The sequence below is a fragment of the Herpailurus yagouaroundi genome, unplaced genomic scaffold, assembly GCF_014898765.1.
Source record: "Herpailurus yagouaroundi ecotype Mexico unplaced genomic scaffold, PumYag 187, whole genome shotgun sequence".
Taxonomy (NCBI): Eukaryota; Metazoa; Chordata; class Mammalia; order Carnivora; family Felidae; genus Herpailurus; species Herpailurus yagouaroundi.
The window spans coordinates 33,448,587-33,470,758 of record NW_024412418.1 but is presented as its reverse complement, the minus strand read 5'-3'; the positions used below and the strand labels follow the sequence as shown (position 1 = coordinate 33,470,758).

General features: G+C 35.1%; 1 protein-coding gene and 1 long non-coding RNA gene across 5 annotated transcripts in view; one reads left to right on the top strand and one right to left on the bottom strand.

Annotated features, from left to right (window-relative positions):
* SOX6 (SRY-box transcription factor 6) overlaps positions 1-22,172 on the bottom strand; it is a 626,712-nt gene that overhangs the window by 460,246 nt on the left and 144,294 nt on the right. The gene's annotated exons all lie outside the window — the stretch shown is intronic.
* On the top strand, positions 1,685-3,748 carry LOC121043725 (uncharacterized). Its single transcript, XR_005796999.1, has 2 exons — positions 1,685-2,163; positions 3,380-3,748. It is a non-coding gene; the product is annotated as an uncharacterized LOC121043725 (long non-coding RNA).

The window sequence follows — 22,172 nt, the reverse complement described above, 5'->3', positions numbered from 1 at the left end:
TTCGATATATTTTTAAGGAGAAAAACTGTGGATCAGCATTTTACCCATGATCACAAAAGCAGTATAAGATGAAGTCAGGATTCAAATTCTGGTCTGAGCATGCTCCAAAGTACATGCTGTTAATCATTAAGATTAAGTACATCCCCTTCATACTCCTTCATTCCATCCACAAAAAATTACATCATAAGTCTCCACATATGCCATGAACTTCCATGCCTCTATGCTTTTGCCTATGGTTTTTGTGCTTCTGGGTGTGTCCTTTTTAAATCCTTCCTCCATACTTCATGATGATTCAACATTCAAAAATAGTTATTAAAATACTTATTCTGTGCCTGGCATTGTTCTAGGCACAAGAGATAGAATAATAGAGCAAAGGAGCAAGAGCCATTGTGGGGCTTACTTTTTTTGAACTCCTATTCCCCTATCAATACTGGACTTAAAGTCACTGCTTTATTCAAAATTTTCCTTACATATCTTCTTTTAAATTAATTTCTTCTTCTGTTAGCTTACAGCACTTTATAAAAACCTTCATCATTGGATAGTATACTGTACTATAATTATGTACCTATCTTATCTCCCCCTCTAACCCATAAACTCTTTGACATAAAGAAGCCTGTCCTGTTTAGATTTGTATCCTCAGCCTTTAGCAGAATACTTGGTTCATAAGCAAATGCTCAAGAAATGTTTTGTGAGTGAGCAAATAGAAAACTTGAGATGCCATCTCTATGGTCTGTATAAGTTAAACATTTTAATCACTTGAGAGAAAATACTATAATTTAATTTATCAAATCATTCACAGAAAAAAATGGTAATCACAAATATTTAAAGATACATTTATATCTTGGATTTTTTAGCATTCAGGTTTATATTACATGTTATATTACATGTTAAACAATAACAATCTAATTTCAAATAAGCTGCCATAAGTATATAATTACTATACAGCCTCACTGTTCAATATGTAAGATAGATAATAGTATTCATCACAGTTAACTTAGTTATTATTAATTGATGACTCATCTGCACAGCTGATGTAGTTGCAAGATTATTTCTTCAGTGTTCTATTGCAATAGGAAACAAAATAAGTATTGATTAAAAATAAAAACATGGATGGAACTAGAGTGTATTATGCTAAGCAAAGTAAGTCAAGCAGAGAAAGACAAATATATAATTGCACTCATATATGGAATTTAAGAAACACAACAGATGAATAAATATAGGGGAAGGGAAAATAAGATAAAAACAGAGAGAGGCAAACCATAAGAGACTCTTAAATACAGAGAACAAACTAGGGGGTGCTGGAGAGGAGGTGGGGGGGGGATGGGCTAAATGGGGGATGGGCATTAAGAAGGGCACTTGTTGGGATGAGGACTGGGTGTTATATGTTAAGTAATGAATCACTGATTTCTACTCCTGACACCAATACTACACTGTATATTGGGGTACCTGGGTGGCTCAGTTGGTTGAGCGTCTGACTTCGGCTCAGGTCGTGATCTCACAGCTAGTGAGTTCGAGCCCGCATCGGGCTCTGTGCTGACAGCTCGGAGCCTGGAGCCCGCTTCGGATTCTGTGTCTCCCTCTCTCTCTGCCCCAACCCACTCGCATTCTGTCTCTGTCTCTCTCAAAAATAAACATTAACAAAAAAAAATTTTTTTAAATACTACACTGTATATTAATTAAGTTGAATTTAAATAAATAAACTTAACAATTTTTAACAGAATAAAAAATAAAAGACATGAATAGTGATAATTGTGCAGAATACAAATTATTTGCATATGTATATTGATTTTTGTTAAAAATCACATGACTTTAAATGTAATCAAATTTAATTTCTTCTGAAGAAGGTTATGGTTTCATGAACTGAGAAGTTAACCTTAGAATATACTTTATACTTATTTTTAATTGCTTGCTTTTATATATTTTGCAAATTCCAAATTATCTTTAAATTGCCTTTGTATAATGATGTACTTATATACATAAAACACCAACTTATAGGCTAACAGCCAAAGCATGAAATATGTATGCAAGTTTCCCCTTAAGAATATGAACTATGTAATAATAAGTTTACTTGTAGGATCAGAAAATTTTAGATCTAGAAGGGCCCAAATAGAACAACTTTTTCAACACTTTCATTTTAAAGATGAAGAAATGTGGTGTTGAAAGGTGAGCTAATTAACATTTTGATTAGCTTTTTAAGTTTTCAGTGAGTCCCTCTCCCCAGAAAAACAGTCGTTCAAAACATTTGTAATTGTTCTTCTCTCCCCCCATCTCAATAATACAGCTCAGTTGACAGACTACTTCAAGATCTGTTGATCATTCAGCTTATTACTAAACTAAACAAGTCAAAGATACACAATAAGAAAGAGAACCATAAAATATTTAAAATAACTAGGAAAACAGGAGTTTAATAAGCAACTTTGGGGTCTTCAAAATAACCACCAAGCATATCAAATTAGAATATGCTATTCTCTTACTTTTTTCTTTTTTTTTTTTTAATTTTACAATTCTCCAGTTTTAAGGCTTCAATTAGCCAATCATTCACACTTATTTTACTGTACACTTAATATACGCAAGACACTTAGCTAGACATCACAGATGACCAAAATTATCTAAGACATGACCCTGGTCCTTAAATTACTTGCAGTAGCTGACCCTAATCCACCTTTCCAAGTCTTGTCACCATTCATATTCTGTTGTTAGCTTCTAGTCAGATTATAATCTCCTGGAGGGCAGGGACAATTTATACTTCTCTGTAAACCCAGAAATGCTCCCCATCTTTTACATTCCAATGCACACAGAAAAATTGCTAAGATTTGTATGTCATGCTGGAGGAAACTCTCAAGGATGCTAGTGGCTAGAAGTGCTTGTTCTGACCAGCCATCCTGAACTCTACCTGGCACCATTAAAGCTGGAAGGATCCATATCTTGGAACATTTATAATCCAAAGAACAAACTTTGCACAGCACACCAGCTGTGTCCCATAGTCCCTATCATCGTTCTAGACCACAGTAGGTACTCAACAAATATTTCTTGAGTTAAGATAATAGTACATGGAATGCACTGCTGACATTAGAAGATGAAGTGAGCAAAGTAAGCGCCAGACCTCAACTTGAAATAGCGTTACAAATTTTAGATTCATATACTAAAAATTCCAAGTTACCCACATCCTATTTGCAGAATTAATGAACAAATAACACTCCAGTTGGGAGGAGATGCTTAAAAAGTAGCTCAGAGCTGTATTGAGTTTAAAGACAAAGTAATCCATAAACATCTATAGTTATGGATTGGCTTGCTTCCCCCCACCCCCTGCAAAAAAAGATATGTTGAAGTCCTAACATCCAATACCTCAGAATGCAACTTTATTTGAACATAATTGCAGATAAAATCAGCCAAATGAAGATGAGGCCATATTGGAATGCAGGGCTCTTAATCTAATCTGACTACAGTTGTTATAAGTAGACAGCCATGCGAAGACACAGAGACACAGGGAGAACATCACAGAACGTCAAAAGGCAGAGAATGGAGTTACACAGCTGCAAACCAAGAAATGCCAACCACTGCCATCAAGCTTCCAAAAGCTAGGAAGAAAGAAGGAAAATTTCATAGGGCAAGTAGCCACTACCAACACCTTGATTTTGGACTTCTATCCTCCAGAACTGCAAGAGAATAAATTCCTGTTGATTTAAGCCATTTCACTTGTGATACTGTGCTACAGCAGCCCTAGGAAAGAATAATCTATCAAAAATGTCTTTGAGCAAAACTATTTCAAGAAGTAGGGACAAATTTTTTTTTCTTCCTTTTCTCTCTCTTCTTTTAGCTTTCTTCCTCCCTTCTCTTTCTCTTTTCATGTTTCCTCCTGTTTATAAAAACAATTGTATTTTCCCTATTCTAAAATTTTTAAAAAGCCCTCTCTCAGTGGTCTCTGTAACATTAAGGGACTGTCCCCATTCATTTGCTCCTTAAGCTACCAAGCTCCTTTGGAAAGTATTCTACTGTTTTGTCACTTTTCCGGATCATCATTTTCACACCACAGTGCTCTGTCTTCTAGCTTCTGACTTCACCAATAAGCTCCTATTGACAAATCCTCATTTTCTAAAATTCTCAGCATTATTTGATACTATTGGTCACTCCCTTCTTATTGAAATTCTCTTCTCTTTTCACTTCTGTGACATAAAAATTTTCCTAGTTATTATTCTTTGATTAGTATTATATTGTTCTTTCACTGTCTCCCTTTCCCTCCCCTTCTTAGGATACCATATGTATAATTCCATGGTTGTAATTATCACTCCTTTACAGATAATTTCCAAATCTACATCTCTAGCCCAGACTTCTCTTCTAGTTGCACTTCTACACAGTATAATTTTGTGGTTAAGAGCACAGCATCGGATAGATCTAATTTTAAGCCCCAGCTCTGTCATCTACCAATTTTGAAACTTTAGGCCTCTCAGTTCTCTTATCGGTAAAATAAGATTGACAGTAATAACAGCTATTTTATTAGGTTGTTAGAAGGATTAAATGAGAATGCCATTTGTTTGTTTGTTTGTTTGTTTGTTTGTTTGTTTGTTTGTTTTTAGAGAGCAAGAGAGACCATGAGCAGGGGAGAGGGGCAGAGGGAGAGAGAGAATCCCAAGCAGGCTCCACACTTAGCACAGAGTCTGACCCTGGACTCAATCTCAGTGATGCTGGGATCATGACCTGGGCTGAAATCAAAAGTCCAAGGCTCACCCAACCAGCCCACACAAGCAACCCAAAAATGCCTTCTAAGTAGTGATTTATACTATTCTTCTTCCATAGGAAGTTTTTCAGTAAATATCACTTTGCTGTCATTTTAACTATTTGACATGTCCACATATACGTCCAACTAGCACCTCAAATTTAATACGTAGAATATCACCACACCTTGTCCTACCCCCCAAATTATTATCCTTTCATAGTGTCTTACCTTCTCTATGGACAAGCATAAAACCCAATTGAGACTATGAACTCATTTAAGAATGTAAGGACTTATAAATTCTCCCCTGAACTATTTTGAAGTATAAAATAAAATTATTAATCTTATTCAACCCAGTATTATAGTCATTATGTTTTCCCATATCCCAACCCCCACTAGATTGTAAACTTCATTAGAGCAGAAACATCTTATATACTGTGTAGAATCTAAAAGAGAACCTTTTAACACATGCTCAAAGACTATCTACTTAGACAAACTGACATTGAAGCTCTTAAAAGTATCTAAGCTCACAAATTAGGTTTAAAGATCAGCTAGTCTAATTTCTTCCTCACCTTCTCAAGTAAGCCTCATAATCTCATTCATAATAATAAAAAGAGTCAACAAATATTGGTTGAAATTCAGAACTCTCAGCACTCTACCCCACACACACCACCAAAAAACAAACAAACAAACAAACAAAAAAACCCAGTAACAACTAATATTCATGTGACAGGCACTGTTCTAAGCATAGGTTGATAGGTTAAAATATTCATTCCCCCACCTGTTAACTATACAGTTGTAGGCAAGTTACTTAACCTCTCTGTGCTTATTTCCCTCACCAACAAAATAAAATATGTGTTTTTATTTATGAGTATATTCATAAACTATGGTAACTAACTTGAAGAGTTATTTTTGGTTTTACATGAGACATGCACATAAAGCATATGCTTAATAAATGTTATTTGTTTTTATTGGTGTAAAAATATAAACATATGTGACTATAGAGAAAATCCTGTTCTAAACTATAGTAATCAGTAAACAAAATTGAATAAGCTTGCAAAATGAATGAAAATGCTTTATGAAACATACTGATATAAAAGGAAAGTATCAATGAGTTTAATGGAAGAAGATCAATCAAGTATGGGCCTTTTAGAAGTATGCAAGTGTTTATTTGTGTGTCTATGTATACATATATACACATATATATGCAAAATAATTAATAAACAGTCCCCAATTTATCTATTTAAATAAAATTTAACATATGCATCAACTTTTCTTTGATTCTAATAGGGAGTATTTAGAAATAAGTTTAACATATTTTTCTGGATATTAACTTAAAATTATTGTAAAAGATTTTTTTTAATTAAAATGACTAAAAACTGAGCCTAAGTGATTTTTTTTAAAAGAAAGAATTTCAAAATTGGGGACTATTTACCTCTTTTAATTTGTTTTGCTGAAACCACTGATTGCAGCATCCTGATGGAAGCATATAAAAATGTTTTTAGGGGCACCTGGGTGGCTCAGTCAGTCAAGTGTCTCACTCTGGATTTCAGCTCAGATCAGGATCTCATGGTAAGTGGGTTCAGACCCCATGTCAGGCTCTGTGCTGACAGCGTGGAGCCTGCTTAGGATTCTCTCCCTCCCTCTCTCTCTGCCCCTCCCCTGCTGTCTCTCTCTCTCTATGTCTCTCCCTCTCTCTCTCAAAAAGAAGAAAAAGAAATGTTTGCAGTCTCCTTCCTAGAAAGAGAATGGAACTAGGTGCATGCATCATTGCACATATGAGCAGCTTATTTTAGTCTATTCAACAACTCTTTATGGATCTTTTATTTTGAAAATGTTAAGAATTGGGCGGATTCTTTTTTAAAATTTTTATTTAAATTCCAATTAGTTAAAGTACAGTGTAATATTAGTTTCAGGTGTAAAATATAGTAATTCTACACTTCTTTACATCACCCAATGCTCATCACAAGTGTACTCCTTAATCCCCATCACCTACTTAACTCATCCCCAAACCCACCTCCCCTCTTGTAACTATTAGTTCGCTCTCTCTACTTAAGGGTCTGTTTCAAAAAGAGAGAGAGAGACAGAGAGAGAAAGAGAGTCTGTTGCTTGATTTGCCAAGAATTGAGCTGATTCTTTAACCCTCAATTCTTTCAGTCACTTCAATTTAAATGATGTATCTGGCTCTAAAAATGATCTGGTCTAGTAGGGACAGGATCTGGCCTAGCCTCAGTCTCTGTTCTTTGGTGCTAATTCGCCATAATTTCAGTAGGGAAAAAAAGAAAAAGTAAAAGAGAAGAGCCAGATGGGCCATAGATTTCCCTTCCTATCTTAGAGAACAAAGAAGTCTATGATAGGAAATCTTTAGCAACTTGTATAGTCTGTAGACTAGGATGGGACAACCTGACTCCCTCTTTACTTCTCAATACCTTCTGCCATATCCTACCCTTACAGAGAGCCACAGAAATAACCTTACCTTGACAAGAACAGTAGAGAGGGACATGTACGTGAATGGGAAGAAGCATGTTGCTATGTTCTTTTGCCTAACCCCAGAAGTTCAAGACCGCCTAGAGACGCCAATAAAGAAATCTTTTCTCCTCCGTTTCCAGCCAAAAGAAGCTTATTTTTTCCATTAATCTAGTATATGGGAAAGCTAAGACAGAGAAGTCTTAAGTATGTTCCCTCCTGTCCATAATCTAAATCTGACAATAGCCCCCAGTAGATTGATGGTGAGAATAAAATTTTATCTAGCAGCTGAATAGTCAACAGGAAAAAATATGGTATTAATTAATTAATTAATTAATACTAATGCCATTTATTAGAACAATTATTTATTACTATTAACATTTCTCCTATTTAAGTTAAAATTTAAAGTGAATATAATATATAGATACAAAAACAGATAAACAGAGAACCTTGACTGCAGCCACTCTGAACACAATTCTACTTCTTTCATTTAAGCTTAATTGTATTTCCATCCTCTATTTTAAGTAGAATCTCACGCATTCCCTTGTCTTGTTAATTAGAACAATAAATGACCAATATGTAATGGCATTTATCAACTGCTCACTGAAACAAAGGAACCGTATCAGGGCTGACACAAATGATTGCCCTGATTAGAGAAGTGTATAATAGATAATTTTACAATGAAGATTACATATAAATGACCAAGAATCAGGAGGTTATTTTTGTTATTCCTCTAAAAAATACTACAAAACCTATGAAAGAATCCAAATGGCCCAAGTGAGTAAGTCATGTACTTCATATATGGCCAATAGTGCTAATAAATGACTTTAACCCTTTATCTCCCAAGGCATATCTACATTCTTCTAAGCAGAGTTCAGAACATGAGATTATTATTCCATAAATTTTATTCACAAACTGACTTTTCATAGTCTCATTCCCTGTATAATAAATTGAATTTTCACCACTAAAATGTACAGCAGGGCAGCAGAGTGTATAGTAGTCTTTTCACAGCAAGATTGTCCCAATAATTCCTACACTATGTAATTTCAGTTAAAGCTGCTAAGCATAGACTATAATTAAGTTAACATTCAAGACTTTACTACATTTCTCTATAAAGTATAAATACAATTTGGCACACAACTGGTATTTCTGAAGTGTGTGGATTCTCTGTCATTCATACAGTTGAAACATCCATTGCACACTCTGAGTTCTATACATAGACACCAAGCACTGAAGTAAACAGGAAATATTATGCTAACATGACTATAGTATTGATGAATAAAAAAACATAACCCCAAGGCTAAGCTGCCAAATAAGTAGTGAATTAATTTCTGTAAAGTACTCCAATATTACAAAGGTGTGTTGAAAGGTGTCTGCTCATGTTTCAAATTAAACGCACTGCTGGTCAGCATTAGCACCTCAGCTTTGAACACCAGCCATTTGCCTATAACACTTCAGGGGCTAGGAAAAACGGATTTGCCGTTCACACTGGAATAATTAGAACATGTCAGGAAGAATTAATTTCCTCATTTTTCAAAAGGATACACAGAAATTACCATGTTATTATATGACAGGGTCCCTTGGAGAATTATATTAAATTTAATTTCTAGCGCAGCCCACACAACAAATTAAAGTCATAAATAAGATGGAAAGAAGCGGGACGCAGAGCATATGTTTATGGCAATGAGTGAAGCCAAGGGACCAGAAACAACTATCTTCATTTCATTTTATTTAAATCAGCCAGACACTGTGTATCTGAATGACAGCACTTGTTAATGGTGCTGAGATTATAGGCTCCTTAATTTTAGAAAACAGAAGCAGTCAGTCAGTGTCTGAAATAGTACATTTCCTACAATGCAAAAATTAGTATAAATTTACTTCCCTTTCAAGTCCATTCCTTTTTGCCCTGCAGCAAGTTTCACAAAGATAAACTTATTTTTGATAATATTGTTTCTCTATTTGTCTTCTCTTTGGGCAATTTTCTTGGGTCAAAAAAAATGAGAAAAGTAAAATAGAATAGTCACCAGGATAAGTGAAATTTTCAAACACAGTGTTTGTCCAAAATACAATCTTCCTGCTCCATCCTGTAAATACATCTACCAGTTCAGAGCTGCAAGACAAAATTCTTTCATTAAATTTAATACAAAATGTTTTTCTTATACTGCTTATCAAATTGGAGTGAAACTGCTAAAGATATTGTTCAATCACCCTAAAACCACTAGACTTTTTAGTATTCATTAAGCCCTAATATGTGTATGGAACAGAAAAGATTATAGAGGCCACTGATAATACAGCCTCGACTCATATCCAGAAACCTCTCCACTTCCTTCTCTTCCTACTTGAATCACTCCTCAAGTATCACCTCTTTCCCTTCCATTTCAGCCAGCCGTGGGCAATCAGGAAAGGGTTCTTACTCATGGTCATATCATCTACACTGACATCAGCTCAAGCCCAGCATAGAAACATTAATAAAACTTTAATAAATATGTTGTAAAATATTAATGATATTATTGATTCCTTCCCTTCTCCTTGTATATATGTACACTTTTATTTGCTATTTAAGTTATGGGTAAAATAACCAGACTGGAAGCAATGACTCTCTTAATTTTTTCCTACATACTATAAAAATACTCAAGGTGTCCTATAGAAATTAATGTTCTTTCATTGAGAAGTCAAAACCTTCTCCAACTTTAAGGCTAAACCTAGACCTATACCTAGACCTACATTCTAGACCTACCAACAATCCAAATGCTTCAAACACCAATTACCAAAACAAGTTATACTATGTTAATGACTCATTAAAAATGTCCTATGAATGCATAATTATATTGTCTTTTAACATGAAATATGCTCATTCTATACCAAGTGCAAAAGAAAAGAAACTTTAAGAAGTAATGTTTAGAAAACTGAAATTAGTAAAATAAAAGCAATGAAAAATCTGCCGTGAAAGAGAATCATTGGTAAGTTACCTAACTTTTTTCTCCTTCCAATACAGATTTAATCTCCATGTATTAACCTACAGATTCTATATCATAAATGTTAAGATCACTCACAGCCCCAGAAACATGCTGGCATTTTATCATGCTTAATAACTGAAGACATTCTTAAGGTGAAAAAGGAGTTTGTACACTTTAAGAAATGACTGTCGTGAAACTGAGCACTCCCTTGGGTGCAACAAACTTTAAATAATTTGTGAATCAATTAACTGGCGACTCTCTTCATAACACAGATTTCACACTCCCAGGTCACTGCATTATCAGCCTGATACGAATCATAACATTTTGGAGAAAAGTTCATAATTGAAATCATTAATTAATTTAACAGGACTTTTAGTTATGCATTGCATTAAACAGCTGTAAAGGAGCAGAGATTAATTAGTTGTTTCTCTGACAATTTTCACTGCTGCTATTACTTGGTGGAAAACTTTTCAACTTGTAAAGCACATCATGCTCTCTATAATCTGGTAGTGACCTATTGAAGCAATTTAAAGTTGAAGGAACTCTAATTTCTTTAAAATGAAGTCTGAAACCTCTGAGGTGTTTCTCTGGAATAAAAACAAATAAATGAAAAATAACAAACATTGTAAAGCCTGACCTTCTCTTTATGTGAAAATGAAACCTGCGTCTGGAATAAAGTCTTAAAAGTATATATTGTATGTACGGAGTTCACAGAAATGAGGAAACCAAAGCTATATACCCAGCTAACATTTCTCTGTAGCTAGCAAGATGAGAGGCATTCACATATTTTGTATATTCTACTTTTTCTCTTAGAAATAGAAATAAAAGCTATTAACCATAAATAAACTGTATTTGTGTTAGCACCCAGTGTCTTTACTTCTTAGAATTTAGAACCATTTGACTGACCTGTAAGTTGTCTAGCAAATCTATTGGCTGACAAAGTATAAGTAAGTTCAAAAAGCAACTCAAAAAGGACCATTTTAAGGAAAAGTGACTAACAACTCTTTCAATACATTATTTCAAACTCCTTCCTTATGTTGTCACTCTCTGCACAACTTCATCATTTTAGCCTCTTACATAACAGCTTAATACCTTGTTTGCTATAGTAAAGGCACAAAAAGGTATATCATGGAGATTCTAATAAAATGGGTAATTTCCTAGAAAATTCCACATCTTACTGAAATTAATTCGTTGAAATTAAACATTTTTCAGGTTCATATCAGGAAATAATCAATTGCACCACCAAAAACTCTCAAGTGTATTTCTTCAGCCCAATTCCTTTCCCCATCCCCTCTGCTCCACATGTGGCAATGATATTGAATTATTACAATTCTCAAAATATACCAGGCCTTTTTAATCTCTAGGTGCTTTTTACAAGTGCTATTCCCTGGACTTAGAACATTCTCTCTACCTTCACATCCTCTGTAAGTAATTCCTTATAACTCCTTTAAGAAGCAGATCTAATGTTAACCTACTCAATGAAGCCTTCCCCAAAATTCTCTCTGGAAAATTTCAAATTCTATGTATCTTATTTCATTCATATCTCAATCCTAAGGCTAATATGTTGTTATATTTTCTCTCTACCTGTCTCTCCATTAGATTTTTAAGATACTTAAAGGCTGGCTCTAATATGCTATTCACATTTAAGTCTCAAACATGTCTATCTGGAACATATTAAGGCCTCAGTAAATATCTGTTGAATTAAAAGAAAAAGAATAAATGAATATGCACGTATTTATTTCCACATTTCATTTTAATAATATTTATTAAGCATCTACTATAAATCAACCATGGTATTAGGTGCTTGACAAAATCTCCACAAATTTTTAAAATAAAAAATAAAGATAGTTCCTCTACCTTTTTACCTTCCCTATTTTTTAAACATTTGACCTAACCTATTTTTTTTTTTTTTTTTAGATCTTATTTAAAAATTTGTCATTATTGAGGCGCCTGGGTGGCTCAGTCGGTTGAGTGTCCGACTTCGGCTCAGGTCACGATCTCGCGGTCTGTGAGTTCTCGCCCCGCGTCAGGCTCTGTGCTGACAGCTCAGAGCCTGGAGCCTGCTTCGGATTCTGTGTCTCCCTCTCTCTCTGCCCCTCCCCCGCTCATGCTCTGTCTCTCTCTCTGTCAAAAATAAACATTAAAAAAAATAAAAATAAATTAAAAATATAAATAAAAATAAAAATTTGTCACTGTTATCTACTGAAACTTGGAATGAAAAAGTAAGAAGTAGAAACTGAAATTAATGTCATTTTAGGATATCTTTTGTCATCAAAACCCCTTTGGATCAAAAGATCCCTTTCCCGGGAGGCAAATTATATGAGCATGTTAAAAATAGTTTATGCTTGTGGTTCTACCAAGGCTCCCCTATCTAGCCAATATACATGAAAGTAAATGAAAACAAGAAGTGTTTTCTCACTTGAGCAGAAGTATGAATCATTGTCTTTTCTGAGATACCATGTTATAAAGTCAAAGTTAATTACAGTGCTATTTCCTCCTTTAGATGCATTATTTCTAATAGTTTACTGTGGAGGTGAGGCAAATAGTAATTATTTATGTCTCATTATTCGTATTTTCTCACATATCTTCATATCTCATTTATTTCTCATTCCAAAGCACTATAATGGCAAGGATAAGTTGGCATTTTCTATAAGTGTTGTCTTTTAAATAAGAATCTGTGACAATATTGCTTTTAATAAAGTTGTTTCCTGATTCCAAATAACTTCTTTATCTAAGTGTAATTGTCATTTCAGCGCTCTTGTACAAATTAAATGAGGTAACACATGTAGGTGTTCAATAAATGGTAATTCTCTTTGCTCCTCCTTACCCCAAAACACATAGGACCCAAAGAACACATCCTAAAGCAGGTTGTCATTATGGAATCATTCTGACATTGTGTGCAAAACCGGCCTCCATTCTGCAGATATTTAATGGATTGCTAAATAAAAGACTAAAGAGAGAGAAAAGTGAGGTATCTGTTTTTGTTATAAATTGTTGAATGGACAAACATTGCAATCAAGAGTGATAAAGAGTAGGGATTAGGTTTCCTAAGTAGATTATAGATTGCTGGTAATGTGTCTACTTTCTCTCAGCCAATTCCTCTTTGTGACCAAGGAAGCTGGCCAAGGTTAGATTTAAAGCCCAAAGTGTAGAACAAAACAAAGTTAATTTCCACATAAGAATCAATTAATAATATTTGCTGTATTTGCCCCATCATAAAAATTCAATTATTTTGGTTACCTTTAAGAAATACTAGAACCAATGGTGGTATGGGGAGGTTTCATCTTAAGAGCAGTACATGATCCTAAGATGCAGAAGAATCTTGAATCAAGAATAGAATCTGTATCTAAAAATGTATAAGCTTGGATTCTACTTAAAGATTCACATTAAAATAGAAAAATAAGATAACACCAGAGTAACATTAGATCTATTACTTTATACTCAATAAACCAGGGAAACTGTAACTTATATAATCCACCAACTCTATAGATTCTTTCCCAACTTACAGTGAATTACTGCTCTCCTTTACCTCCCATCTTATCGAAATATAGATACACCTTCTTTCTTATCTCACTCTACCAACACACTAAAAAAATTGCCCTATGTTTTGAATATTTGTGTATTTTCCCAACATAATTGCAGCCATGCATGTGAGTGTTTTACATGCTTATTCATAAACCAAATCTGTCTACCCACAGCAATATTTGACAGTTTCATCAACATATCTCTGTCATGTACCTATTATTGATCATGTACTTATTACACTCTACCATCACGGAAAGTACTCCTTTCTTACCTTCCTCTGGACTTCAAAGCACGTTCTTATAGTATCTTTTTTTTTAAGTATTTATTTCTTTATTTTGAGAGAGAGAGGGTATTCAAGTGGGGTAGAAGCAAAGAGACGGGGAGAAAGTTTATCCGAAGCAGGCTCCACACTGTCAGTGCAGAGTCCGATGCAGTGTTCGATCCCAGGAACTGTTGAGATCATGACCTGAGCTGAAATCAAGAGTCAGACACTTAACCGATTGAGCCATCCAGGTACCCTTGTAGTATCTTTACTTATTCGACTTCATCTTATTCCACTTTGTCTGAGTACCCTTGAAGAGGCTGGTTTTAGAATCCTGACCTTGAGTTCTGTGAGGTTTATAGATCTAGCACTCCTGCCTCCTTTTAAATTCTCCACTAGAAAGCATCACATAGCAATTACATACTGCACAAAAAATGCATTTACAAAGGCTCATTTATAGTTAGTGTAGCAGAAGTATCTGAGTTAGTGCTAATTTCTAGTGTGGAATCTTTGGTTTTTCTCCTAAATGGCCATACAAAGACCATAGACACATCCCAAGAAGATACAAAGTGGAAGGCAATATTTCAACATTTTCCAGAATTGGACAATAGATTTCTTTTTAAAATATGTGTTTGCTTTATGGGAGAAAGAACAGAATGCAAGAAGACAAAAAGGATAGGGGCCCTAGGTGGTTCAGTCAGTTAAGGGACTGACTCTTAATTTAGGTTCAAGTTATGATCTCATGGTCGTGAGATACAGCCCCATGCTGGGGCTCTGCGTTAGGCATGGAGCCTGCTAAGATTCCCTCTCTCCCTCTCCCTCTGCCCCTCTCTCCCACGTGAGCTCTCTCTCTCTTTCTAAGAAAGAAAGAAAGAAAGAAAGAAAGAAAGAAAGAAAGAAAGAAAGGATGTTTTCTTTCTATATCACCATTTTAATAAACACAATGTCAATTTCTGCCTTACTTAGAAGATAAAAGAATTATCTTTCTAACAAGAGAATGAAGGTTAAAATATAGATTACAAGGATTTCACATAAAAATGCAAAATGAAAGAAGAGGCAGAGAGAATGAGAAGATGGGGGGGGGAAGGACAGGAAAGAAAAGTCATAAAAGAGGAGAGGAAAGATACAGAAAGGGGAAAAGAGAGAAGTTATTGTGTATTAAACTTAAGAATGTGACAGAGGTTGGGGACAGAAATAAAAGAGGTCATAAAAACCAACTGTATCCATTATTATTTTCTTTCTAAAATATTTCCTCTTTTCCAGAAAAAGATGGGAAAAATGAGGTAAGTGAATTACCTGCACAAATAATCACTTTTCTTTGACCTAATTAGTTTCATGGAGCCGATAGCTCCACACCTTACTTAAGAATTTTAGTGGTCACATTTCTGCATAGTCCAAGTGATCCCAAACAATTTCTCCAATGTATTACACATATAAACAAGTTTTCTTCAAAACCAGGCATGATAGTCATTTTTTCCTCCGTTTTTCTCTTCAACAAATATAGTTATTATAGAAAACGAAAGGAAAATTCCACTCTTCATTCATGTTTGAGTTCCTCTGACTCACTAAAATATCCTGGCCTGTAGCATAAGATGTAATCCATGTATATCTATTTCTTCTTTCCTTAAAAAGAAAAAATTTACAAGACTTAATTATACAAGAGCTAAGTAAAGCAGCAAGTTTTTCTATCCATGGCTCTAGAGAGGGTTTTCTTTCTTCTTTTCTTTTTCTATTTTTCTTTAGAGAATGAAAATTATTTTATCAAAAACTTTCAATTTACATTATTAAAAATATGTGGCATTCATCATCATAAGTCTGTTTTTCTTTCCTTTATGATATAGACTCTACAATTTTTTGAAGCCAAAATTAAGAAGTTATTAGAGTTAAGAGAAAGAGCATGGTCATTGAGTCAAACAATCTTCAATTTGTAAATTTATCATTTATTGTGTTACTCTTGGAAAAGTTGATTATACTACTCTGATCCTCAATTTGATCAATTATAAAAATGAGTATAAGAATAGTTTCTATATCATAGGGTAGTTATGAAGCTTAAATGAGAAAATTCTCATGACAAATAAATAGAAAGCATTTAACACAAAATTTGGCACAACTAATTCTTAATACATGGTGTTATTAATAGATCATATGCCACTATTGACATATAAAATTTATCTTCCTAATGAAATTAGTGTCCTTTGGAGGGTACTTAGTTCTTTAAAAACAATGGTATATCAAAGAATATGAAGATCAAATCTTTAAAAAAAAAAAGCTTGCTTATTTAATGCAACACTTTTCAAACTGTGGGTTGATGAATAAAATCAATTTTCTGAGTTCCAACTGTCATTTTCTTATTAAAAAGAAGAGAGAATGGAAGGGAAGAGAGAGGAAACAAAAGAAGAGGGGGCAAGGAGAAAGAAAGAGAAAATAGAACACATTGCACATATTAAGGGTAAGTATTGTTCATGAAAACTTTATTTCACTTATATTATATTACATGGCCAAAATAAAAATTTATGGGGGCCTGGATGGCTCAGTCAGTTAAGCATATGACTTTGGCTCAGGTCATGATCTCACAGTTCGTGAGTTCAAGCCTCACATCAGACTCCCTGCTGTCAGCACGGAGCCCTCTTTGGATCCTCTGTTCCCCTTTCTCTGTCTGCTCCTCCCCGGCTCATGCCCTCTCACTCACTGTCTCTCTCTCTCTCTCTCTCTCTCTCTCTCTCTCTCTCTCTCTCAAAAATAAATGAACATTAAAAAAATAAAATTAAATAAAAATTTATTTCTTACTCTGAACCAGTCAAAAGAAGTTCAAAAGCCTCTAAACTTAATGGGAACTAGAACAAATGAATCCATGAGTTTCATGTCACAAGGAAAGATCCAACCACCTTGCGCATTCAAAGTTTTCTCTAATTTGGAATGTAGCAACTGAAGTCATGTAGTGCCCTTTGGGATATCTTTTGATATCTTCTTTTTTGAAATACTGTAAGACAGAGGCAACTACCTTTCAGAGTTTATCCAAGGGCAAGACAGAGACTAGATGGCTTCTAGCTCTAGGATCATGAAGAAAGCAGTGATTTAAGATGAAAAAAGTTAACAGAATTAGAACGATTTAAGAAGTCATTCTTCTCACATTCAATAAGTTCAGGCACTTACAAATAAAAGACCAAGAAAATAACTCTCCTTCGAAAAATCTGATGGATTTGTGGGATAAAAGGACTGGAAATTGTCACCCACTTTCAGTGTGCTTTACTCAAAGAAACTGTTATATACATAACTCTCCTTTTGCAAGTTATGTAAGAGTATGTATGGGGTTTGGGGTGGGGGGCAGGACAGCGGTGTACAACAGGGAGGTGCATATAAGTGGTTGTGTTCACTTCAATCTTATTTCAGACCAAACCAGTATGGTGGTCAGCTGTCAACCAAAGAGAACAGGAGTAGGAACAGAGCCAATCAAGCTGTGTTAAGTAACCCAGTCATTCCACAGAAATCTGTACAGCTCTTGTTCCCTGGCATTACAGCTGGCAACAGCACAGCAGTAATTTGAGGGGTTTTCTATAGGGTGCTTATGAGTTTGATTTCACTGTTGGCTTCTTGCCACTGCAACCTATACCCTGAGTATTTCTGTTTGTGAGTTACCCAACTATGTGCTTAGATGATAAAAGATCAGATTTTTCACTTGGTAGGCATGAAGTCAGCTGAGTTTTCACTTTGCCAAATGTTTTTTTTTTCTTTTACCCAAACTCCCCAGGTAAAGAAAAATACATGGTTTGTATTGCCAAGCAATTTTCCCCTACACTTTGAGCCACATGTAGGGAAAACCAAATTCTATTTTACCTATAACTCATCAAAATGTTATCTCTAAACTGACAACTTAAATCTTTAGAGTCATTTAAATATCAGTTCTCCCATTTTCTCCCTACTACTCTCCTTTTTTCATACTTTCTCCTCTAGCAATCAAAAAAATATATCATTTGCCAGATTCATATGACTTTCTTCTGACACATGAAGAATATAAGGTAGTTAAACAGGAAAGATCTGGTCTTCATTTGGGCGAATTGTCATGTATTTAGAAACATTTGACTTTGAACCAAACTCAACTGCTATCTACATGCTTATATCACCTCACCTTACAGAAGATCTAATCAATAATATGTTCCCAAACTATTCTCCTATTAGAAACTGAACTACTCTCACTAGTGCTACCACTTAAAAACTGGAAGCCAAAATTGTGAGGGTGGAAATAAGTAAGTACAAGATACACAGTGAAAATACTTCAAATAAACTGTGAGACATGCATGGTGAATGAGCACAAGTATTGATCTTCTCCATCCTTTGACTCATCAATGTAAAATTAGAAAATGCTCCTTCTTCACTTTCTAAATATATAAACCTCCAAAGGGATGTCCTTCATTTGTAAACAGACACACATCTCTATACCAGTGCCACCAAGGTTACCAATTCCCTCCTACTTCAGCCAGGATACCCAGTTACTTTCTTTCAATAGCTAGAAACATCAGGAAGTCAGCCTCACCACCCAAACTCCATTTCAAAGGGTGTTTTACTTTCACTGCTATGTACTGGTAGAGTGAAAGTAGGAAAAGTCAAATCCTACTACCAGAAATTCATCAAAATAATGTTAGTAAGGTAAGATTTCAAAATGGTATTTCATAGCAATACCATTTAACAGACACTAGTTAGCTACTATAGTACTGTCAATACTGTAATTCAGTCATAATGGGGTAAATGGGTATCAGTAGGTTGCCCAGTGAACCAAATCATCACCTATGATATGGTTTCTGTAAGAATATCCATTCCAAATTCCAAACAATAAAGGTTCAGAACTTTACCTATTAGTAAGTTGGACTCTGCCTACAAATACTTCCCTATGAATATTTCACAGATGTCTTTTTGTGATATAGATAAATACTAAAAATCAGGCAACTAAGTATCAGCCATTTTTAAGTAGTTCGTATGCTTTACAAAAGAGGAAGCAAATTAAAAAAAAAAAAGAGGGGTGCCTGGGTGGCTCAGTGGTTGAGCATTCGACTTCAGCTCAGGTCATGATTTTGCGGTTGATGGGTTCGAGCTCCGCATCGGGCTCTGTGCTGACAGCTCGGAGCCTGGAGCCTGCTTCAGATTCTGTGTCTCCCTCTCTCTCTTTCTGCCCCTCACCCACTCACACTCTCTCTCTCTCTCTCTCTCTCTCTCTCTCTCTCTCTCAAAGATGAATAAATATTAAAAAAAATTTAAAAACAAGAATTCAATGTGAAAATTATAAATTACTTCCTCATTTACTATTAGTGAAGTCTGGGATTTTCAAACATAGCACTTGGAAGTATGTATGAACAAATGATTATTAGTAGCTGTAACACATTAATACGATGCCAATGAGAATGATGACTATGCCAATACTATGTATTATGGGTCATAGAGAAAATATAGTTTCTAAAATTACCATATTATTATATTCTCCTGCATATTCAGATGTTTCCTAAAAAATATATACAAAGTTTCTAAGCTGAGGGCACTAGGAAAGTTAACATAACTATAAGTCAACCCATTCTCATGCAAATTGTAGAGAAATAACTAAATATACAACCATCTGTTTTAGAAATAACTAAATAAGCAACCTAATACCTTGTTTTCCTATGTGAGCAAGGCTACATGGATCCATAAAAATGTCATCTGGGTAGAGCTTTGAACATGTAGTATAAGAACTACTCATAAAGCCACCAAATGTATTATATATTACATGTATATAACGTATGTATTACACTGATATGATACCTAAATGATCCTCTAATAGAAGACAATTTCAAATAATGTTAAAAAAAAAACTAGCTTGCTATAGAAAGGCAAACAATGTTCACAAAGCTTGGATTCAAAGGAAAAAAAATGGATGGGCATAATTCAAAGTGTTTGTAAGAAATAATACATGGAGTTTTCAGTAAAATTACAAAATAATTCACTTACTCTTTGTCAGCAAGTTGGGGTCAGGGAGAGAAAGATACTAGGCCTTATCCTGAAGTAACACAAAGCATACCTGAATATATCACCTTTCTCCCATTTTTAACATGAGACTTGTAGTACGAGGTCAGAAATGTTGCCTGTAACCAACTACACAGTGGCTTTCTCATTCATCTGTTGAGCATGAAGTCCCACAGCAGCTAGAGACTCTGATGTCCATGCAGGACTTCCAAACTTCCCCCCAGAGCATATGTGCTAGTGGACACCACACTGCACACACTCCTTACTCATTCTTTCGCACCCCTCTCCAGCCATCAGTAATCCCTTCTATTACCAGCAGACTGTCCTTCAGCCACAGAAGTTAGCATTAAAATCAGAGCCCTGCTAACTATCTCTGTCAGTGCAGCTGGGGATAGAAGGCCTGCTCATCCCACTGCACCCACTGGAGTAGTTCATTATTTGGGTGTTATGCATTCTAGCCAACTATGAAGTTTCCACTGAAGAAGCATGGTTAAAAGTGGTATGTCCCTGTCTATAACTGGGAAAAAGTGTCAGTGGGTATGCATTTGGGGTAAAGTTGTATATAAGCACATATTCAAAAACCTGAGAGTATAAAAGCTGCATGGAACTGAATTTATCATTTTCCTTTTGAAGCACATCATATAGACAAATAGCTACAGTTAATATATAGCACTTTATAAAATAATCCTTGTCTTTCTGTGAAAGGACCTGACAGGAAATGTAGCAGGCCTCTCATACATCAGTTGTGGTCAGAAAAAGGGAACACTGTCCTTTCTTTACATCTAAAACACCAAGCTAGAAAATAAATCCATTTGAAAAATTATCTCAAGTTTTTGCCAGGGGAAAGGATTTAGGGAAGTTTGAGGTTTCTTGTTAACAAAAACTGACAGTAAGCCTTCATATTATTTTCTTTAATTTTTTTTAAATTTTTTTTAACGTTTATTTATTTTTCAGACAGAGAGAGACAGAGCATGAACAGGGGAGGGTCAGAGCGAGGGAGACACAGAATCTGAAACAGGCTCCAGGCTCTGAGCTGTCAGCACAGAGCCCGACGCAGGGCTCGAACTCACGGACCACGAGATCATGACCTGAGCCGAAGTCGGCCACTTAACCGACTGAGCCACCCAGGCGCCCCTAAGCCTCCATATTAGACTTTATGTGTCTATCCATTAAGATTATTCAAAAATTTTAAAAAGTGTTCTTGTCAAGAAAGATAAGTTCAAATGAAATGTTGTTTTTCAAAAATTCTTCTAAAAAAGGCCTTAGGGTTTGAGGTTTTCACCAGTGGTTCTAAGAAAACAATTTATACTGCTTTAAGTGAAGTAAGGGTACATGGCATTTCACTGTGATGTGCTGCTATGGCCTATATTACTTGAACCATACAAACGATTTTTCCCGGGATTTTGTTTTCCCTTAGAAAGGAAAACAGAAAGAAAAAACTTTTACATAGTCATGAGGCATAAGGCAAGAAATGGACATATAAATAACTGTTAGCTCAGTGTAAAGGATCTCTAAAGAAAGGGAAGAAGCCCAGGAGATGTGCACATCAAATAAAAATGGAGAATATGGCTATATTTCAGCCCAAACCAATATTCCCTTTTCAGGAATCATCCCCTCTGGCTTACCACTGACAATCCATAGACAGTGTATGAGTGAGATGAGTTCATGAGTAAGATGAACAGGGATGCTCCACGGCAGGTAAATAAATTTGTTTCCACTGAGATAATTATTCTTACCGTATGTCACTACTCTCATAGCAGAAGCAGGACAGGTGATGACATCCTATAAAATGCAATTTTTATTCCTATACTCCTGACATCGAGATATATAACCCACTCAGCTCTCATGAATTTTTTTTTTTTTGCTCTCAAGCTATGAGTGGGTTTTTGTTATTACAGTTGTTCTTGGTTTTTGCCCTTTTTTAAAATGCTATCATCAACTGTGAAATACTGTTAAGAAACTGAGGGAAAAAATGGACTTTCATTATTTTAGGCTATCTAGTCCTAAACAAGGACTACACATTATTATTTGAGATAGCTGAATGCAGCTATTTTACTTGGATTTTGTAAGGTTAACATCTGCATGATATAACCTCTATCCTCAAATGAATGCCATTTCCCAAACCTCAAGTCCTTTCAGACCTAACCTACACAAGAAACAAGGAATCATAAGCCTTTGTACCAACAAATAATTTTTCCAACTGTAATTCATTAGTACCTTATTCCAAAAGCGTATGAATACTTACAAGATGGTTAATCCTCAT